The 20,693-nt window shown below is 40.5% G+C and overlaps 3 non-coding genes across 3 annotated transcripts; all 3 read left to right on the top strand.

Annotated features, from left to right (window-relative positions):
* The first annotated feature begins 1,477 nt into the window (after window positions 1-1,477).
* On the top strand, window positions 1,478-1,549 carry trnae-uuc (transfer RNA glutamic acid (anticodon UUC)). Its single transcript has one exon. It is a non-coding gene; the product is annotated as a tRNA-Glu (tRNA).
* Window positions 1,550-2,590: 1,041 nt separating this feature from the next.
* Window positions 2,591-2,672, top strand: trnal-aag (transfer RNA leucine (anticodon AAG)). Its single transcript has one exon. It is a non-coding gene; the product is annotated as a tRNA-Leu (tRNA).
* A 369-nt stretch (window positions 2,673-3,041) lies between these two features.
* On the top strand, window positions 3,042-3,113 carry trnae-uuc (transfer RNA glutamic acid (anticodon UUC)). The gene has a single exon. It is a non-coding gene; the product is annotated as a tRNA-Glu (tRNA).
* The last annotated feature ends 17,580 nt before the right edge of the window (window positions 3,114-20,693 follow it).

Here is a 20,693-nt window from a genome sequence, read left to right as displayed (position 1 = left end):
AAGAGATGGAAGCACAGAGCACATGAAGCCTGAACGCAATCAAAAGAAAAAAAAAAAAAAGGAAAACAACTTTCTGCCAAATGGAAAATCGACAGGGAGCTCGTGGACTGCATTTACCCCAATTGGTGCGAATGTCAGAGTCATTTTGCAGAAGATGTGCCATTTAAAATGTGTTTCAGCAGGAGAGATCCACGCTGCTTTAAATGCACAGTATCAGCTGCCAGCATCACCTGGCTGTTTCTCAGTTTTTTTGGAAAAAGTCCCAGGAGGTGTTCTACTTAATGCATTTTTTTTCTCTTTTTTTTGGATGCAGGGGTTAAGGCGGAGGGGCACAGGGCTCGTCGGTGGAGTGCCTAATTGAAAACATAAATGTCAGAGAAGAAGCGAGGCAGAGCATAGTAGGACGGTAGAGGAGCAAGCAAGCTGGGAATACCAACTAGCGCTCATTATCATCGCTGTGTTTTTCACTGTGTTGGGCGAGTGAAAGGAGAAAGGACCTGTGGGGAGGAGACGAGGCAGGAAGGAGAAATGAGGGGAAAGGAACAAGGAAGGAGGAGGAGAGCTGACGCGTTAAAGACGGGAGACTGAAGAGAGTGATGGAAATGGAAAAAGCTGTAAATACAGAGAAGGAGCACATGGGAAATGACATTAAGCAAAACCGGCTGACAGGTGAACACAGAGGGACCTGCACAGACAGCTATGTGCACAAATAGGTATGGTGTGGGGTTTTTTTTTTGCATGTGACAAAAAAAAAGGATCAGGCCAGTTCAGTCGCAGTTTCAGTGAAAGCAAGGAGAACAAATGTACTGATGCACACCCACATCCCTCCTCACTTCATTGTTTTTGCACATCATCACATCTCTCTCTGTTGTTTTATCATTACTTCCCGTCTCTAGTGACTAACTGTCTGCCTGGCCAGCACGGAGTGAAAAATGCAAATATTTCTGCTGCACTCCACTATGAGATGCATAGCAAATAACACACCAGCACACCCCTCTCCAAACCACTGGTGTCAATACAGGGGAGGCGAGAGATATAATGTAATATGATAGACTGCCGACCTTTCTCTGTGATCAGAGGTGTCAATGGGATGACAAATAAGCCACTAAGTTGGGCAGGAATGCTGATGGTGAGCAATTCAGAGGCCCCAGATTTTCCAATCCTCCCTCAATTACTCTAAAACATATTGAATGAAGTTGACTCAAAACACATACATCTACAGCAGCTGTAATGGGTTTACGTGCAGTGACACAGAGGGGAGATGGGGCATCTGCGTCAAACAAATGCACACAACTTCTCAGTTCTTCAAACGTCACTGATTACCTTCAGTTTTGTTTTGTTTTGTTTTGGGTTTTTTTTGACATTTTTACAATTAGTAAGAAGATTTCCTTTAAGGTGGTGCTGTGTTGCACTCACCATGACTGCAGAGTTACAAAAGTGTCCTTGATTTCATGACAGTGGTGTGAAAGCACCTGACTCCCATATGGTCTAGCGGTTAGGATTCCTGGTTTTCACCCAGGCGACCCGGGTTCAACTCCCGGTATGGGAACATGTCTTTAATGATTCCCTAAGCCAAGGTGTACTGTGTGTTATGCCTATGCTGGGATAAATGGGGATGGTTGTTGACAGGTACCTGTTAACTCTTGACAATGTGCTAGTGAACAAAGCAATCGCAAGGAGCTTCTTAGTGCAGCACTGCATAGCCATTTGCAACCTCCAGTCAATACTCTCCAAGCAGGAGCAGAATACAGACTTTTCCCTCTTCTCCTTAGGATTGCCATGAAGGAAACAGGAAAACCAGCCAAAACATGGCTAAGCGCATGTCACGACACAAAAGAGCTAGCTGGTCAGGCCAGGTCTCAGCAGTCTGTTTAGACCTACACTTCAGTGGCCACTCTTCTACTGATGAGGATGTACACATTCTAGGCGGGGAGGAAGGATAGTGTGAGCGGGGAGTCAAGATGGCCATTTATGTGAAAAGCAAATGGCCATCTTTGAACCGAGGGAGCAGCACTAAGGGTACATGTTTCACCATCTTTCAGTGCTGTGATTGCAGCCATTCCCCAACTGTATGTGAATGGTAATCCTGTCCATAGATCAGTGGATGTGGCAATTTGCATGTGAATGATGATGAAAGTGAGCCAACAGCCCATTGTTAATCAGTGCAAACAAACTGATCACCATTGTTAATCAGTTTTGGGTATTATGCAAAGGTACTGTTTATGAAGTTGAAGAAACTCATTCCAGTTTGTGTTACACCTTTGCAAGCTTTGCTGTTTCCCTGCTGTAACTACATGCCACTCAAGTGTGCTTCAAGTCCACCGCATTGTAAGGTGTTAGGCTGTGAGTTCTAAGGACCTGGGTTAAGGCTTTGGGTTCTTCACACGTGTGGGTTTAAATCTCATTGCTGCAATAGGATCTTACCCAGGGCAGGCAGATGCCATCCTGTCCAAAAACACTCAGTGAAGTAGGAGACTATTTCTTTCCTACAACATTAAGAGCATTGCTGAATGTTCTGGGCTTCTAGTTTGTGCTGCACCTTTTCAAGTTTTACCATCTAGTACTTGGCTAGGAGGCTGCTAGTTGTAGTGGTAGCATGACCGAGCGGTCTAAGGTGCTGGATTAAGGCTCCAGTCTCTTCGGGGGCGTGGGTTCGAATCCCACTGCTGCCACCCACATGTAGCTGCAAAGTTCCCTTGCTTTTGGGTTCCATGTTTTGCCAATAAATGGAAAGCCCTACATGGGATGGAGATTAAATTCTGTTGCCACATGTATGCCAAGTCCAACTTGCAGGAATCTCCTCAAGAGGTAATCTTTTGATGGAGGGCTTTGAAGTCTTAACAACTTGGAGAATTTTCCACCAGTTTTCAAGTTAATTTGTTGGTTTTCACTCATGGTGTCATCCCTGACTAGTTACTGCTTTTAACCAGAACCTGCAGCCAGTGGGGGAGTGGTTAAGGTGGTGCTGTGTTGCACTCACCATGACTGCAGAGTTACAAAGGTTTCCTTGATTTCATGACAGTGGTGTGAAAGCACCTGACTCCCATATGGTCTAGCGGTTAGGATTCCTGGTTTTCACCCAGGCGGCCTGGGTTCAACTCCCGGTATGGGAACATGTCTTTAATGTTTCCCTAAGTCTTAGCAACTTGCAGAATTTTCCACCAGTTTTCAAGTTAATTTGTTGGTTTTCACTCATGGTATCATCCCTGACTAGTTACTGCTTTTAACCAGAACCTGCAGCCAGTGGGGGAGTGGTTAAAAATGTCACAAAAACATCAAGAAACAAGAAATTCTAGACTCTGTGTGTAACCACTCGCTAATCTTAGTGTTTTTGCCAAGAAATGTTTTCTTGAAACTGCAGCCCTTTCTCACCTCCCCAGTTGTCACATACTGACACATTGTGATGTGGTGGGTTGCCTGGTAGCGTTCAACAGGGATCCATCAACATCTGTGGGGGGAAAGTGCTGGTGTCATCACTCTTGTAGGATGGATAACTATGGTAACCGAGGATGTGTAATCATAAGGGTGATTGCTAGGAAATGAGGTTTGGGAAAAACTGGCATTTTAATATGAAAGGTGGAATTCAACCCAAACCATCATGTACCCTTAAATCTTAAACCAAAAAAAAGAACAGCAGCAGAAAAATGAAAGCACAAAATATTTTAGCTTTTACATAGGGTTTGTGAATTACTTCTCATTTTTAGAACATCTTTGGAGTTCTGGTTATGACTGATAATGGGTAAATGATACACAATAACAGTAAATGATACTGTTATTGACATATTGCCACTAGCTAGATGCCAACGATGATATAGGTGTATTTTAGCCAGTGTGGTCCATATTTATGTGAGGCTGCAAATGTAAAAATACATCTATAGGAGGGGAAGTTTTACTGGTGAGCCACAGAAGATATGCTAATGTACAAACAAAGGCATAGTCTATTTAATAAACCAATAATCTATAATAACCAGAATTCATTAAAATGTATGTTTTATGCAATTCAGATCAGTGAGATGCAGGAGAACAGTACTATGTTAGAATTTTTGTGATATTAATCTAACACACTAACACACATCTGTCCCATTAATTCCTGCCTTTTGACAGATGTTTTAGTATGATCCAATACTAGAGAGAAGTAAAAAATAAAGACAGAAAGAAAAAAAAAATATGCCACTATTATTAAGGAGATAGTTGAGACTATACTCTGAACATTTAGAGTGAGGACCGAAGAGCTAAAGGAGTCAGCTAAAGCTTTGGTACTGCATTTACAGCTTTAAGCTATGCAGTAATATTTAGTAAAATATAGACATTTCTGCAGGAGGCTTTTGTAAATCAGGTTTGGATGATTCCTTTTAAAAACTTACTGTGTCCCTTCAGTAAATTCTGACAATAACGTTTTATTTTCAAATCAAGGTTTTGCAGTGGTGCAGATTTCATTTCCAAAGCATGGCAATTTCCAGAAAGCAGGTTGAAATGTGCAGACAGCAGGAGATGAGAGAAACGCAAAGTTTTCTGTTGCAGATAGACCTCTGTGGACCTCAGGTTTTCTTCACTGGACACTGTGGATTTATTATCATCTACAAAAAAAAAATGTGTAGGCTAACTTCTTCTTATCCGGCTGATGTGGACAGTAAGGCAGCTGTCTGGTTATCTGCCCCTGAAAGATTTCCTGTATCTTACTGTAAGTTATTATTCAATACAATGGATGTGTATGACAACGAACTCCAACTGTAAGTTAAAGGATGCTCCAGACCTTATTGCAAATGTTTTACATCTAAGATAATGTGAATATGAATCAAGATAAGCTTGAAAAGACTAAGATACTGAAAATGCACTAAATGCAATTTAAAGTGGGTTTTATAGCTGCAATTCATGTTGAACTATGTTGATATATTGGAATATATAAAATCATGTTGGCCATAATTATTCAGCCCTAGCATCAATTAAAATGTACCGAAGGGAAAGCGACCATTGTTTCCATCTCAAAACATTCTCACCTGCTTGCCTCTATCATTTATATTACTGACATCTAGTGGCTGCTTTCAGTTATTGACTCTGGACACAGGCTTAAGTCTGCTTGAGTTTCTGTTGATTGGAGTATCTGTGCCCCTTTAACAGCAGCCTGGTGAAGCTGTGAGGACAGCATCTTTTTTTGGTTGGTTGTGCATGTGCGTTGTGGATACACCTCTGATCTATTTACTGGAGAAGCTTCTGGCTCTGCTTCCACTGCTTTGAGATGAGTATGGTCTGTGCATTTGTCAAAACAGAGCTAGCATTAGCAAGCAAATGACCACTATTTATCAACTTACCAGATGAGCTTTCTCTTACTAATCAGCTTGGCCAGCGTGTGTAATGTAGAGTAGTTAGTGTGCAGTTTGAAAAGGTTTGTAATAGTACCTTTAAGCAAACCTGACTTAGTCCCTGCCTTTCTGTAAAGGTCACTGAACGTTACTGCGTTAAGTGTTAACTGTCATATTGAGAAAATAAATAATCTTGGTAAGAATATTTTAAATTTTATTTCATGAAAAAATTCTGTACATACAGAGATTACCATCATCCGAATCAATAAAGCATGTAAACCTACAAGATGTTTCAACAACATAGAAAAGTACACTGTCTACTGCAAACGATTATGAAATACGTATGTTGGAGGCAATGTTCATACTGCAGCTTGTTCACCATGTGTGGGCTGTTCCTATAGCCTAATAGTGCTCTGAATCAGTCATCTAAATTCTGCTCCACACACATCCTGACTGACGATGTGTAACAAGAGGGGAGGAAAAAAAAATCAAACTTCTGCTTTTCTTACAGCACAGCAGATGGATAGAGGAGACATCTGCAATGTGCACTGTGTGTACAATACATCTCTCTAACTTTCTCCTTCTTACTCCCTCGTTCCCCTTGTGTCTGTACCCCCAACCCCCCCGCCCCCCAACCCTCTGGCTAAACACGCTCCATTGTATTCCTCGTGTTGACTCGCAAGAAAAACTGTCACCAGCACACCAGTCCTGTGCCATCGTCTGGCTCTTCAGAGGGGAGTGGTGGTGCTGTGTGCGTCTGCGTGATGTTTGCATGTGTGTTTGTGGGTGGCCTGCCATCCCTCTGTCTCTGTTGAACTGATTGGCATGGCAGCAGAGAGAGCAGACACTAATCTCATGTGCCAGGTTGGAGGCATTGCATGGGCTGCTATCACTTTCACAGATAAACAAGTGTTGCAGAAGTAATGCTGCCACAGTACGTCAGTAGACTCAATAAATGACATCGACCGGGGGTAGCCTGAGAGTTTTATGCACTTCCTTTACACAGAGGAGGCAGTGGTCTGACAGTGAGGGTCACAAGTTCAATATCCAGAGAGTCACAAGTTCAACAAAAAGTGAAGGGGCCACTTTGTCTTGAGCATTACTAGGACAAGTTATTGAACATTTTGGCACTCGGTGCCACTACATGACATGATGTGCCTCTTAAGGTGAAAGCCTGAATGCAGAGTTGCAGCAAAAACGAGTTTCAGTCATGAAAGCTGAAATATAACTGCTGCATATGTGTACAGTTCTGTGCAAAAGTCTTGAGTGACTCATCATTTCACAAGAGTCAGTGAACTTCTAATGAGCTTGAAAGTCAATATTTGATCAACATCCTTTACTTCAACACAGCCCGAACTCTCTTAGTCAAGCTTTCTTGTAATTTCTTTAAGTAGTCTTCAGGAATAGCTCTCCAGGCTTCTTGAACGAAATTCAAAGCTCTTCTTTGGATATTGGCTGCCTATTGTATTGTTGAAGTCTGAGCTCTGGGGAGGCCAATCCATGGCTGATAGACTTTTATTGTGTGTGTTTTCTATCTATAGATATACCTTCACTGCACTGACAGTGTGTTTGGGATTACTGCGATGAGACTAAGCTGATGATGCTCTCCAGATGGTATTACACTGTGAATCAAAATCTGATGGTACTTTTCTGTGTTTATAATTCCATCAATTTTGATAAAGTCTCCAATACCACTGGCTGAAATGCAGCTCCAAAGAATGACAGAGCCTTTACAATTAGCTGTAGACACTGACGGTTAATAAGGGTTTAAACTATGCATTTCAAATCTGGATTTAAGAAAAACTACCTGTTGCCACAGACTTTCAGTCCAGTTCTTTTTTCATTTCCGGCTGCATCTCTCTGGTCCTGTCTCCTGTGTAGATTTTATCCCCTATTCCCTAAGCATAGCGTTTTTTTTAGATCTGCCACTTCTATTGTCCCTCACTTACTGTATCCTGTTTCCTCAAGTTTTTTTAAGGTCACACTGCACATCATGCAGTTTTTCAGTTAATAGTTCCTCGGGAATCACTTCATTGATGCAGATATACTATTTTGTGCCTGTCAGACTGTATTATCTTTGGAAGAATTTGTGGATTCAGCTAAAGAAATGGGAATAAATTTAAATGACTTAAGCCAGTGGCTAACCAGCCAGTGTCCATTGAAAAATTCTAAAGAATTCAAAAAAAAGCCTGTAGACCTACAGTATTACTCGAGACTGCAAAAATTACAATAAAGTATGGCTACTCGGAAGCAAAATATAAAGAAATAAGTGACTCAAGACTTTTGCACATTATTATTTAAAATGGTATTTGGTGTTAAAAATGTGCAGACCACAATTTTACCACCAAATGCATGCAGTACTACAGCTCACTGCATGAGCAAAGAGGGCACGCTCAAGCAGAGCTGATGTATGAATTAAATATTTTTCAACCGTGGCACTTTAGTGCCAACAACTATATTCAGGAAGTGTAATCTCACTTACTGCATGTACAAGTGAGATTGTATTGCCACCCATGGCTACATCCCCAGTCATTTAAAAAGCATCTGAAGACACTTGTTATTTATCCAGGTGAGTTTAAAGAGTTGTTCTGCAGCACTGCTATTGTCAGTTTGAGTCACGGCAGACACTTTGTCAAGCTGAGTCTTTTCCACTTGCAACAATCACACAGCAAAGGAAGTTAAAGGTGTTGCTCAAGGGCACACTGTCAGTAATTGTCGATGGAGAAGTAGATCCCGCTGCTATATAAACAGGCATTTGAAACAGATGATGAAACCTGACAGCATAAATTCTCAACATCCCAGCGGTGACACAGGTGGTTTTATCACACATTTTATCCCATGTGACTCAACAGCACAGAGTTGGGAACATCAAATGAGAACAGAAATTGAAGCCCAAATAGTAGAACTGTGTGATTAATACAGAGGATAAGAGCGTGGCTGCTGACATTAGGATGGCATTGTGCACATAAACATCTGTTTTGTTTTGTCAAGACAGCCTGCTCCCAGGGGCTCCTGCTGCTTAGCATCATCAAATCCATGTAGATTTGGAGAGTGCACATGTGTGTGTGTGTGCATTACTATGCATGCGAGAACAAGTTTGTATGTACATCGCCTATGTGTTTGTTGTGTAGTTAGCACGTGACACACACACACACACACACACAAATACAATTTTCTTCTTAAGGAAAAAGGCAGCAAGCAGAGGTTTTACCAAAGGGTCCAGACACACAGCCTTTCGTGGGATACGCACTGTAACTCCAATCCCCCCACCTCACACCTCAAAATGCTCTCTTCATCATATTAGGTGTAGCAAAACAGAGAGAGGCAGCAAGTAAACAAAGTGGCTGTAGGGATGCTGCAGTTCACACTCGGGCCGTGGGTGTCTTCAAGTAAAAGGAAGAAAAAGAGAGGATGCACAATCAGTTTGAGGTGCTTTGCTTTTTTCTTTTTTTTTTTTTTGACATTAAATTTTGCAGAAGGGTGAATTTAAGTTCACGTCGCATAAAATTAGCGTCTGCAGCGTCATATTTCAAATAATCTCTGGTCTCGCAACCCATACATCAATCAGAAAACAACAAACTGATCAGTAATTGTCACAAAGCAGCATCTTTTGATACTAAGATTTTTTTTATACAGCGCTTCTGACCTAAATACATCAACAAAAAAGTTGCCTTGTTCTTAGCAATGTATTTATATAAATTTGTATATGTATGCATGCATAAGTGCCTGAATGATTAGATTTTTCCCCCCCAGAACTTTGGAATTTCTTACCACAGTTATGCAAAAGCATCCATTATAAATGTATATGCAAGAAGCCATAAAAATAAGTTCCATCTTCTTCAAACATAAACTTTATACAGAACTCCAAGGGGTGCTCTAGTATTTCTTTAGGCCTTGGGTTTGAGGATGTTTTGCACCGTGAAGTGTCATCCCTCAGTTTTAAAGCGATGGTTGGTACTTTACAAAGTCATGTAGATTTTAAGTGTTGAAGGTTTTAAAACAGAGATGGCAGGACCACACCTCTTGGGTCTAGACATAGGGAGTGCCAAGACAGAGAGACACCATTCAGAAATGGGTAGAATGGTTCACAGCGCATGTGTGTCCACATCTCTTTGGGTGGGCTATGTCACAGAATGAGGGCCGGTGTACGGACAAGGTGTGCAGCTCCAAAAATAGAAAATCAATTTGTGTCAGACAAATGGATACATTCATTTATATATGGCCACTGCCACATATAAATGAATATCTGAGAAGCTGCCTCATAAATAAACTTGCCTCCCTCCAGTATACTGAAGGTGCAGTGAAGCATTTTGTATAAAGATGACAAACTTGACCAACCACTGACCTCATGAGACACTCATGAGACAGAAAAACAAGACAAGACAAAAAAAAAGAAAAAGAAAAAACAAACTTATTGTCTCCTGAGGCCTTTTGCTGGTAGAAAGACTCAAGGTTTAAGACCAAGGAAGGCTTTGCATTAAGTATTTTGTGTTTTGCTTGCTAGAGTTGAGTTGCAAGGATCCGTGAAAAGTGGAAGGAAGAGGCCACTCTCCCAGGACAATTGGCCCACGGGTGTATATGCTTCTACACTCGACCCTCATTATGTGAATTGTATTAGTCTGCATGGGTAGCCAAATCCATTGATCTTGGCAGAAGCTGAAAGTAGCTAATTAATTAGTGCCGTCAGGGGGAAGGAGGAGGGGGTGAGCAGAGAGAATACTTAATGCAAAAATCTTCCAAACTGCAAAGACCCATCCGAAAGTCACTCCCATACCAGTGGTGGAGATTTCAGGTTGAGGCCTGGCTCTGTACCTTATGTAAATATACCTATAATGAATAATTCATGAGCAAGTGTCAGGGACAGTGTTACTTTGGTATGCAAAAGAGATATGTAAATAGATAGCAGCAGGTTGGACCAGCAGTAGGTTTAAGAGATCACTGAGGGATCAATAGTTGAATGGATTGGAGTGAATTCATTTGCTAATGTATGTACACATGTTCACGTCAAACACTGCATATGTGAGCAGGGATTCAGTACACCAGTACGGACTGTTTGAAGAAAAGAAAGGCAGGAGTTGAAAATGCACAGACTGGTATGAATCTATTTCTGATATGTTTCTAACAAAACCTACAGGCCGACATCTTCGTAGTTATAAAAGTTCTTTCTTTATTAATGAGCTAAAACACTTAAAAATAAATGACGTACAGAAACACAAGGTTGGCTTTTCAGAATTAAAGTTCCAAAAAGACCACATGCACAGATTTTCTTTTTAAGTACTGTCTCCTTTGCTGCTGCTGGTCCTTTTATGGATCACCACAGCAGATCATCTTACTCTATCTCTTCCATTCTCCTCTGTCGCATTAACCCTCTGTGGTCTTCCTCTTCTCCTAACTGTCCTCTGTCCGTCCTCCCCTCGCTCTCTCATTTTCTACATTCATCAGATCCTCACAGTACTCCTATCTTCTCAATGCTCTCTTCGCTCTCCTGTTGGCAAATTTCCATCTATATCATTAATCACTCAAACCATCCCTTTGAGCTCGATCTCTCCTCCTAGTCAGTCCTTTTCCTCTGTGGGTAATGAAAACACCTGTACCTCAAATATATTTGGGTTTATCATCTTTATACCTGTTCAAGTTCATATCTGTACATCTGTGTGATTCATTATTACTAACTTCAGTTCATACCTAGCACATTATGTTTTGGCAGAACAGATCCTTTTCTGTCAGAAAGCCTGAAGGAGATGAAAAGGTTGCATTTACATATTTCAGCTGCTATTTGAACTAAAACTCAATACCAGCCAAAGTGTTACGTTTTCTCTTTATGCTGATGATGCAGTGATGAGCTGATTCTTCTCCTAATGCTATTTGTCAGCTAGACTTGGGATTTAATACATCATCGCACATACACGTGCTATGTTTACATGCACTGAGCACCATCTATCCTGCAGATTCATTACAAATCTTACTGGCCTGCTTTAATTTGATGGTCTATTTTGTTGTCCATTATTCTCTTTCAGTGAAAGGCTTTTTTTTACAGTGTTATTCTTGGTCTGCTTCTGTTTTACTTAGAGAACTAAGTAGAATTAGACAAACTGTTGACAAAAAAATCATTCAGATCACTGAAAAGAAGTGTGGGAAGTTACTGTCTTTACTCTCAAGACTTATTTCCTCCATCTGTCCCTGAAGCCCAGACTGAAGAGGAAAAACAGGGATTTAAACACATTGCTTTCTCCACTTGGAATCGGGTGGAAAGTCAACTCAATGTAATCGAAATGTGTATGGGAAAATAAGTGCGTATATTGTCCTGCAGCCACTCCTGGTTCAGGTGCTGCTTGGACACTTTTTTAAAACTACCTCCTGATCGCATAAATAAATTACTGCTCCAACATATTCCATCAGTCACCAGTCAGCAACACCCTGACAAACTCTCGTCACTAGGGAAGTTGCTGGCTGTTGCTAGGTGAAACTGCTCACAAATATGGTTCGTTAATTAATCACTTGCTAAAATGTGCATCTTCCGCTTGATTAGATAGTTGCTGCAGGAGTTGCTGAAATTAGTCGCAAAGATATGTACAGTGCTGCACAAACCAGTGGTTGCCAGGAGGTTGCCAACCACTTTTCTATGCCTGTGTCACTGGATCCTATTCAAATTGACAACTCCACAACAGTTACTATAGTAAATGGCTCTAATGGGGAGAGTGATTTATGTTTCTTTTACTGGAAGGTTATTTGGTGCATTGTTGATGTTCGCACACAGCTAACTAATAATAATAACAATAAAAGGCATAGAGTGTGGTTTATGACTTTTACAAACAGCTCTCTTTCTATGCTTCGCATTTTGACAATCCTTTTACCTACCCAGTCATTTCTTTTAGTTTAACAGTAATGAGAAGTGCAGCAGAGTGACAGAGCTAGCAGGGCACAGTGGGATGGAAATGGCTTGGTGTCTATCAAAGTGTCAAAATGGAATATAGCTGTGCTGCACTCTGGCCTCGAGCCACAGGGTGAGTCAGGCATTCACACTCACATGCAGACAGACATACACACACCTACACTCATACTGTAAGGTCAATAAAATCACTCCTGAGTCAACTGCAATATTCGTGATTTGGCCTCAAAGGGTGACTAAGAGAGACAAAGGAGTTAAACAGAAAGACAGACAGCAGAAACACTTAAGACTGGGTTCATTCTTGAGCTAGAGGGCTCTTTAGGCGCATAAGCAGGGCACTCTCACATGTGTGCGCTCTGGCCCTGCACATACAACTGCTCCATTATACATTTGTCCACATGGGAAATAATGAGATCACTAAGATCATTCTCTTAGAAAAAGAAATCCATTGCATTTTCATGGCTGGTGCCCTGTGCATGCTAACAGCATGAGGCAAGAAGAAAATCCAGCTCTCCATCCACGCGCCTCTCTCTCTTTTCCTCTTCCTTTTTCTTTCTCACCAATTCCTTCCCTCTGGCTTCTGTTAATGCAAAAATTAGAGCATGTGAAGGGAATACACAAGAAGCCTGCAGACAGGGAATTGGGGAAAAAAATAAAAGGAAGAAGAAGGGAAATCAAAACAAAAAGTTAAAGAACAAGAACAGCTGCGGATTTCATGTCACCGGTTTGACGGCAGGTTCAAGTGTTCATATCTTCCGGGGCACTTTGCTTTTTTGTTAGACTTCAGCAGAGGCTAACTGTGGTGGCAGAAGTTAAGTGTTTTAATTTGAGAGTCTGCAGCACTGTGTGCAATGGCAACCCGTAAAATTCTAGACAAGAAACATGTGATATGATTCCTGCTGCCAAAGTGTAAGCTGTATGCGTTATCATCAAGGCTAATTTTGTATAATATCTCCCCATGATTCATATAGACTTCACAAAGTCTGCCATAAATGAACATTTCTACATAGTGGCCTTTCCCCAGAGTGTGAGTATTGTATGTTTGCAATTTTTTATGCTCTTTGACTAAAGGTCAAACTCATGTTCTGTTTTTTTATCCAAACGAAGGTATTTGCTGCCTTCCTGATTTCTTAAGTGTAACACACAGTGAAATGAAACCTGACATGGTCCTTGACTTGTGTGGGGGGGGAACACATTATATATATAATATATATATATATATATATATATATATATATTAGGTGAATGTGTTGTAGTAGCATGTATGCACCAAGCAGGTGATTTCTGTACATTAAGTGAATTATATAAGAATAGACAATCTGAACATTTTACAAAATAGACAATATGAACATAATTAAAATTAAAGGAATTTGAAAATGTACATTGGTGGGTTTAGAGTATCTAGAAGAGTAATAATAGTTATGTATACTTTATTGATCCCTGTGGGGAAATTCCTCTCTGCATTTAACCCATTCACTCAGTGAAGCTGTGGGGAGCAGTGTGTAGGGACGGTACCTTGCTCAGTGGTACCTCAGGGTAGTTGTTTAGCGGATTCGAACCTCCAACCTTCCGATCACGAGGCCACCACTCTACCTACTGAGCTATTCCTGTTGTTTGCTGCTTGAGGTTCACTGGAAATGGCTTTGTAACCCTTTCAGGACTGATAGATATCAGTGACTTGTTTCTCTCCAGGTCTAGAGTTTCATTAGATGGTGGAATGATGTGCTGCTTTTAAAGATTTTCTAGTGTACTTTACTTGGTCAGACAGCTTCCATTCAACAGGTCTGCCAGTAAACGGGCCTGTGTGTGGCTGGTAAACTTGACTTTAGAATGACTTCAGAATATATATATATATATATATATATATATATATATATATATATATATATATATATATATATATATATATATATATATATATATATTAGGGGTGCAACGATACTCGTATCGATATTGAACCGTTCGATACAGTGCTTTCGGTTCGGTATGCATATGTATCGAACAATACAAAATTTTTGATTTATTTTATCAACTTTCCTTCTGACGATGCTGTCTGTGTTGAGCGCTCAGTGAATCTGCGTTCAACTACTCCGCCTAGGCTGCACTGTCGAGCGCAGATCCACTGAGCGCTCAACACAGACAGCATCGTCAGAAGGAAAGCAGGGCAAGCTAGCGAGACAGAAGTTAAGCTCTCCTTGCAACATGGCAAACTGAACTTCCCCCACCCTCATTCAGATCTGGCGTTTGGAACTATTTTGGTTTTCATGTGACGTATGACCCTGAAGGTAAGCGCGTCATGGACTAAAGTAAAACAGTATGTTGGATGTGCCAGCAATGCTCAATTACATTGGTGGGAACTAGTGCGTTAGCGCAGTTAGCTTGTTAACGTGTTGGCCGTCCAGTCCCACGCACGGGGCGATCCGCGGTAGCTCGTTAACGGAGATTTGCCGTGTTGTGGCGTTAACGTCATTTCAACGAGATTAACACTGACAGCACTAGTGGGAACAAAATGAATATGACTGCACATTTACGCCGACATCATCCTAGTGCAAAGACAAGTGGAAGCAGACAAAAACAACAAGCACGCATGCTACAAACTTTACCCGAGTCATTTTGGAAAGAGCCATTTCTCTGTAATAAACTCTCTTTTCCAAAGATGAGTGATTTCTCAATCAGATTTATTTTCTTTATTATTTTTTTTGTTTCAGCAACATTAAATTTAAAAACTGTAATTTTGAGTTAAAATATATATTTATAATTTTAATAAATGACAAATTAAAAAGGCATGAACATTTTTTTTTGTATCGAAAAAATATCGAACCGTGACACCAAAGTATCGAACCGAACCGAGAATTTTGTGTATCGTTGCACCCCTAATATATATATACTATACCAACTTCCTAGTAAGACTTTGGCTGCAATAAAAAAAACCAACCATCTTATGTCAAGGCCTAATTTTTAGAGCATAAAGTCTGGATGGAGGGGTTCGGGTGTTGGATACTCAATCAACTAGTCACCTTTTTTTCTCAATCTTTTCCCCCCATCTATACTTCCATCTATTTGCCATTTCTCTGCCTTCTCCAGCTCTGTCTCCCCGCTCACTTTCTGTTATGTAAGTAGTTCTCATTAATCACTGGGCAGCTCCAACTACTAAGACCTGTATGGATTTTTGTCAAATTGCTTCTGCCACATAAATCTAGCACATATAAATTTGTGTGCATTCAACTAACAACTGATGTGTGATTAATGAGTGTGAGTGCATGTGCCTGTTCCACTGCAGATTTTTATTTTTTATTTTTGGCCTCACAACGCGTTGCATCAATACCTCATATCTGTAGAGGGACTTCACATGAATGGCTTTCATGGCTGCAGGTCACTGTGCGGAATGTGTGACAGCAAAGGTCACAGGGAGTCTCTCGGATGATAACTGGAGACCTCCACACACTGGTGTCTGTGAAGGTTCTCAGTCATCCAGGTCATCGTAGTCAAAGGAGCTTGCAAAGAAAAGCGTCTGGACTTGGTTTTGAGTTCCCTCCCCAGACGCCTTAATGCCCACTCACATCCTGGGCCATCTGACCTCAGGAATTCGCATGATAAGGTGGGGCCAGGTTTCACAATGAGCTCACCCAAAACTCTGGCTGATTGGGACCCACACCCAGTTTCACACCTTGGCTCAGGCAATCGAGGATCATCAGGGGGTCCTTTTGTCCCTCTTTGGGGGGATACTCCCACTAGGTTTAAATCTGGGACTCCCCACCATTTGAGCTTAGAACTGAAGAAGCTTCTCGGATGAGAGGTGAAACGTCTTCAAACAACTTAAAGAAGTCCAGACGCTTTTCTTTGCAAGCTCCTTTGACTCCACACACTGCTATTATATCAGTCATACCTCCTCCCTGTCAGTGTTCTTACTGTTTTGTTTTTTTCAATGCTCTGATATCCAGAGCTTCTGTTACCAGGTAACATATTTCAAGAGCATCGTATATATCAGTATCACACATAAACTGCAGGTATTATAGTTTATTGGGGATAGCAGTGGGCATACAAAACCCAGGATATGGACATTTGAGTCCAAGATTTAAAACACCACTTCTATTAGTGGTTAGGTTAAGATATTATTTCATAGAAAATGCAATCTTTACAGCATCTGTTTTTCTCCAAGTTTGCTGTTAATGTTTGAGGTAAAAGTGTTAAAGGAGTTTCCAAGATGCTGATAAAAATCAAAATAAGGTCATCTCACTCTGCACCTCTACAGTGCTTCAAGTTCTGCTGTTTTGTTGACATTGCTCCCTGGAAGTCCAGATCCAAACACTTACATGGACTTAAAACTTCTGCAATAAGCAAATACACATTTGTGCCAAACTGAGCCAGAGATCATGTTAAGGATCGCCCACAGTGCCCGGATCTAAATACAGTGCATCAGGACTCACAGGAATGTGCATCTTGAAATCAAATGTCAACATGTACTATAGTTCAGCTACAGCTAAAGCCCTGAGGCACCTGAAAAAGGATCTTTCACGGAAGTGAATTGTGGCTTTACGTATTGTGGCTTTACGTATTGTGGCTTTACGTATTGTGGCGCACACACACGGTCTCAGACTGCAGGCTTACTTGTGGTTCCTATAATATTTAAAAGTAGAATGGGAGGCACAGCCTTCAGCTTTCAGGTCCCTCATCTGTGGAACCAGCTCCCAGTTTGGGATTGGGAGGCAGACACTCTCTCTGGTTTTAAGATTAAGCTTAAAACTTTTAATAAAGCTTATAGTTACATCTGGATCAGGTGACCCTGAATCCTTCCTTGGTTACACTGCAATTGGCCAAGGATGCTAGAAACTTCCCATGATGCAATGAATGTTTCTTCTTCTCTCACCTCTTCTCAATCACTATGTGTTTATGCAGCACTTTGGATTTAATCATTAGTTATTATTAATCTCTGGCTCTCTTCCACAGTGTGTGTTTTGTCATGTCTGCCTCCCATCACCTCCAACTAGTTAGTTCTGACTGCTGGAGGTTTCTTCCTGCTAAAGGAGTGTTTTTTCATCCCCCTGTCACCAAGTGCTTGCTCAAAGGGTGTCGTCTGACTGTTGGGATTGTTCTATGTATTATTGCAGGGTCTTTACCTTCAATATAAAGTGCCCAGAGGCAAATGTTGTAATGCGCTACATAAATAAAATTAAATTGAATTATGGCTTGAACAACATTTGAGGCAATAAAAATAAGCCTACCATATTGCACTTTATAGAAATGTATGTGATTGGCCACAAATTTACTTATATTAATACATTTCTTTCAGAAAACATTGACTTCAAGCAGATTAAGTGTGCTCACAGGCTTAAGCACTTACCGCGTGTGTGTCCATCTCTGCTGTGAAAGCAACAAAATTGACTGTAATGACATCATCCTCAGGGATATGATCGCTAGCAAAATAAACAGCAATAGAATTTATGTGATCACAATTAAATCAAAGTTATTGCAGGAGTTTCCTTATGAACTTGTTTATTGTTCCATCCACAACACATAAAAAAAGTTTGCCCTCAATCCCTCTGTGCATTCATAAAATAAATATGAAACAGAAATCATTTTAACAAAGCCCTAACTGCTATTCCTTAGATGCCATTTCCCGTGGTTGCCCTGGAAAAATAAAATTTAAAGACAATAAAAAAGTCATAAATTGTGGATATAAAATAGCTTCCTCAAAGGTTTATGGTTGAATTCCCCTCGCTGATGTGATTTTAAGTCGTTAATTCGCACCAGCGAGCGTAAATGGGATTGAAATTTCTATTAAAATGGCATACCTCACGTTTGATGTTGGAGAAGTGATCAATGATTTCATTAATTAGCTTTACATATTTGAGTGTGGGGAATAGTGTCTTTTACCATATATTCTCTTTATTATTCTTTTGCCCTGCAGTATGCTAAGGACGTACCCTTTCTTATCCTCCGGTGCCTGTAGTTTTATCTGCCTGCTGGTTCCACACTATCTGTCCTCATAGGCTGGTTGAACACGACACCGCTGCAGTGTGGACCTTCAATTCAGGCGAATGCCCGATTACTATCGAGGCCTCACCTGCGGCTTAGTGAGGCCTTGTGCACGCCCAGTGAAGCCTGTCGGAGGTCACTGTATTTCCAGACTTATTGGCAAATTTGTATGCATATGGATGTTTTGTTGTTGCAACGAAAAAATAATCAGATGCTTGTGAAGCTATTGCAGTGCTCTGCTTTGTAATATAATCACAAAGACAGCCTATACTGTACATCCCAATTAGAAAGACTGTAGATTTTTGTTTTGAAGTAAGTAAATATGAATGTGCTTTTGTTATCTGAGCAATATTTTCAATCTTGTGTTTTGGCCTCGTCCTTGGCCGAGGGTAAAGACCCTGAAATAATAGATAGAATAAGTAGTACAGAGCTTTGGTCACTGAAGTTCAAATCCATGTGTCTTTGTACAACTTTACAGAAATAAAAATATTAAATACAGTCATTATGGGCATGAAAGTCATGGTATTTTTGATTTCTTGGTACTGTCCTATATCCAGGATAGAATGATTAGACTGCAAACATCTTAATAAAAGAAATGCAAAAGTTGGATTTTATTTTGGATTCTCTCTAATCTACACAGATTCCTGGCCTTTAAGCTTAGTCCACAGGATCATCAGCTCACTTTACACTTTTTTTTTGATGTGTCAACACTTTACCAAGGTCTGGAAGAAGACTGAAATGGTCACCCTTAGATGAGAAGAAGTTAGTTAGCATATTCAGGAATCCCAGGATCCAAGAAGGCTCAAGGCCTGCCATGAACTGTAAACTGCTGGAACACCAGTATCATTGTATACAGTGAAACCAGTTTTAATCGATTCTGGAGGCAGGTTTTATGGTTAGATGAGACAAAGATTGAGCTATTTGGCCACAATTTCAAATGTTATCTTCAGAAGAGTAAAGTTGGGGGTTTCAAACCTAAGAACACTGTACCAACAGCAAAGCCTGGTGGTGGTAGCGTCATGATCTGGGGTTGTTTTGCTGCCTCTGATCCTGGTACATTGCAATAAGTGGATAGAATAATAAAATAGGTTTACCTCCAATTTCTTGAATTTCACCTAAAATCAACAACTACCCGGCTGTGTCCAAAAATTTGGACACAACAGGACAGTGATCTATACATCCAAACTGGTTTTGGAATGGATATATCAGACTAACATTAAGCTTCTGGAATGGCCATGAAAATTTATGAACTATGCTTAAAAGCCGGCTTTGTGCCTGGAAACCAATAAACTTAATTGAACAACTCTACCAATTCTGCCAAGAAGAGTAGTTAAATATCAAGCCAGAATTATGCCAGAATCTTGTTGATGGGCACCAAAAGTGCTGAGTGGCCCATGTACAACTTCCTAATGGATATTTAACCAAGTATTAGGCGGCCTGTACGTATACTTTTGACCCTGTGTGGATTAAGCAGAATAAAATGTCAACAAAAATGGAAGATGTACAATATACACCCTGGAAAAGAATAGTTTAAACAAATCTTTAAAGGCCCCAAATTACTGTAGCATAATGCTTAACATAATGTTTTGACACACTTCTACATTCTGTCCCCTGCTTTGTAGGGATCTGTCCACGTGTCGTCCATCTTTTCCATCATCTCTGCCATGTCATTTTTGAAATTTGTAAAATGAGCACAGCAAGTAAACAAACACTTGAAATTTACTTACCCCTTTAATATGCTTTGACAATGGAATTCAAGTACTAATTTCTGATTCAAGCAGTGAATGGAGGTAAATGGTAAACGGGCTGGTTCTTATGTAGTGCTTTTCAATTCCAGCTGAGCACTCAAAGCCCTTTATATAACTTGCCTCATTCACCCATTCATACAAGCATTTTTTCTAAGCTTTTCTACATAAGTGCTTTCTGTCTAACATTGAAACTCAGATGAATGTATCAGAGAGCAACTTGGGTGGGGTTGGTATCTTAACCAAGGATATTTGGCAAGCAGACTGGAGCAGACAGGGATCAAACCACCACCCTCAAGATTAGTACGTGCCCTCCTGAGCCACAGCCAACCCAAATAATGGTCAGGTTAGGACAGATCTTTTTTATGTCAGAATTTGGCTGCTGCTCTGTATTGGTCCATCATGGTGATTGCACCATTAGTTTCAAAGCTTTGCAAATCAAGACTTTGATAGAACGATTTCAAAGGTAGCAGCTCTAGCGCATGACTTCAGCACTAAAAGTATTAAAAGTTGCAAATCTCAGTTTCATGTGGATTTCTGATGTAAATTAAGTATCCATTTGGCACTTACACCCAGTAGTAATATTTCCAAGATTTTCATGTTCAAACTATCTATCTATCTAGATATGCAAATTTAACACCAACAATGAGATAATCTGTTTCACATTTGACTGTATATCTGCTGTCTCCTGCCATCCAGTGATGTCAGGCATTTTTGCACAATGTCTCTTGTTCTTATTTATAGTATTCATAATATTCAGTCACTGTTTTATTCATTAAAAAT

This window comes from Neolamprologus brichardi, chromosome 3 (assembly GCF_056152115.1).
Source record: "Neolamprologus brichardi isolate AB-2024 chromosome 3, ASM5615211v1, whole genome shotgun sequence".
In the NCBI taxonomy this organism is placed as follows: Eukaryota; Metazoa; Chordata; class Actinopteri; order Cichliformes; family Cichlidae; genus Neolamprologus; species Neolamprologus brichardi.
This window is presented reverse-complemented; position numbering and strand designations above follow the sequence as displayed.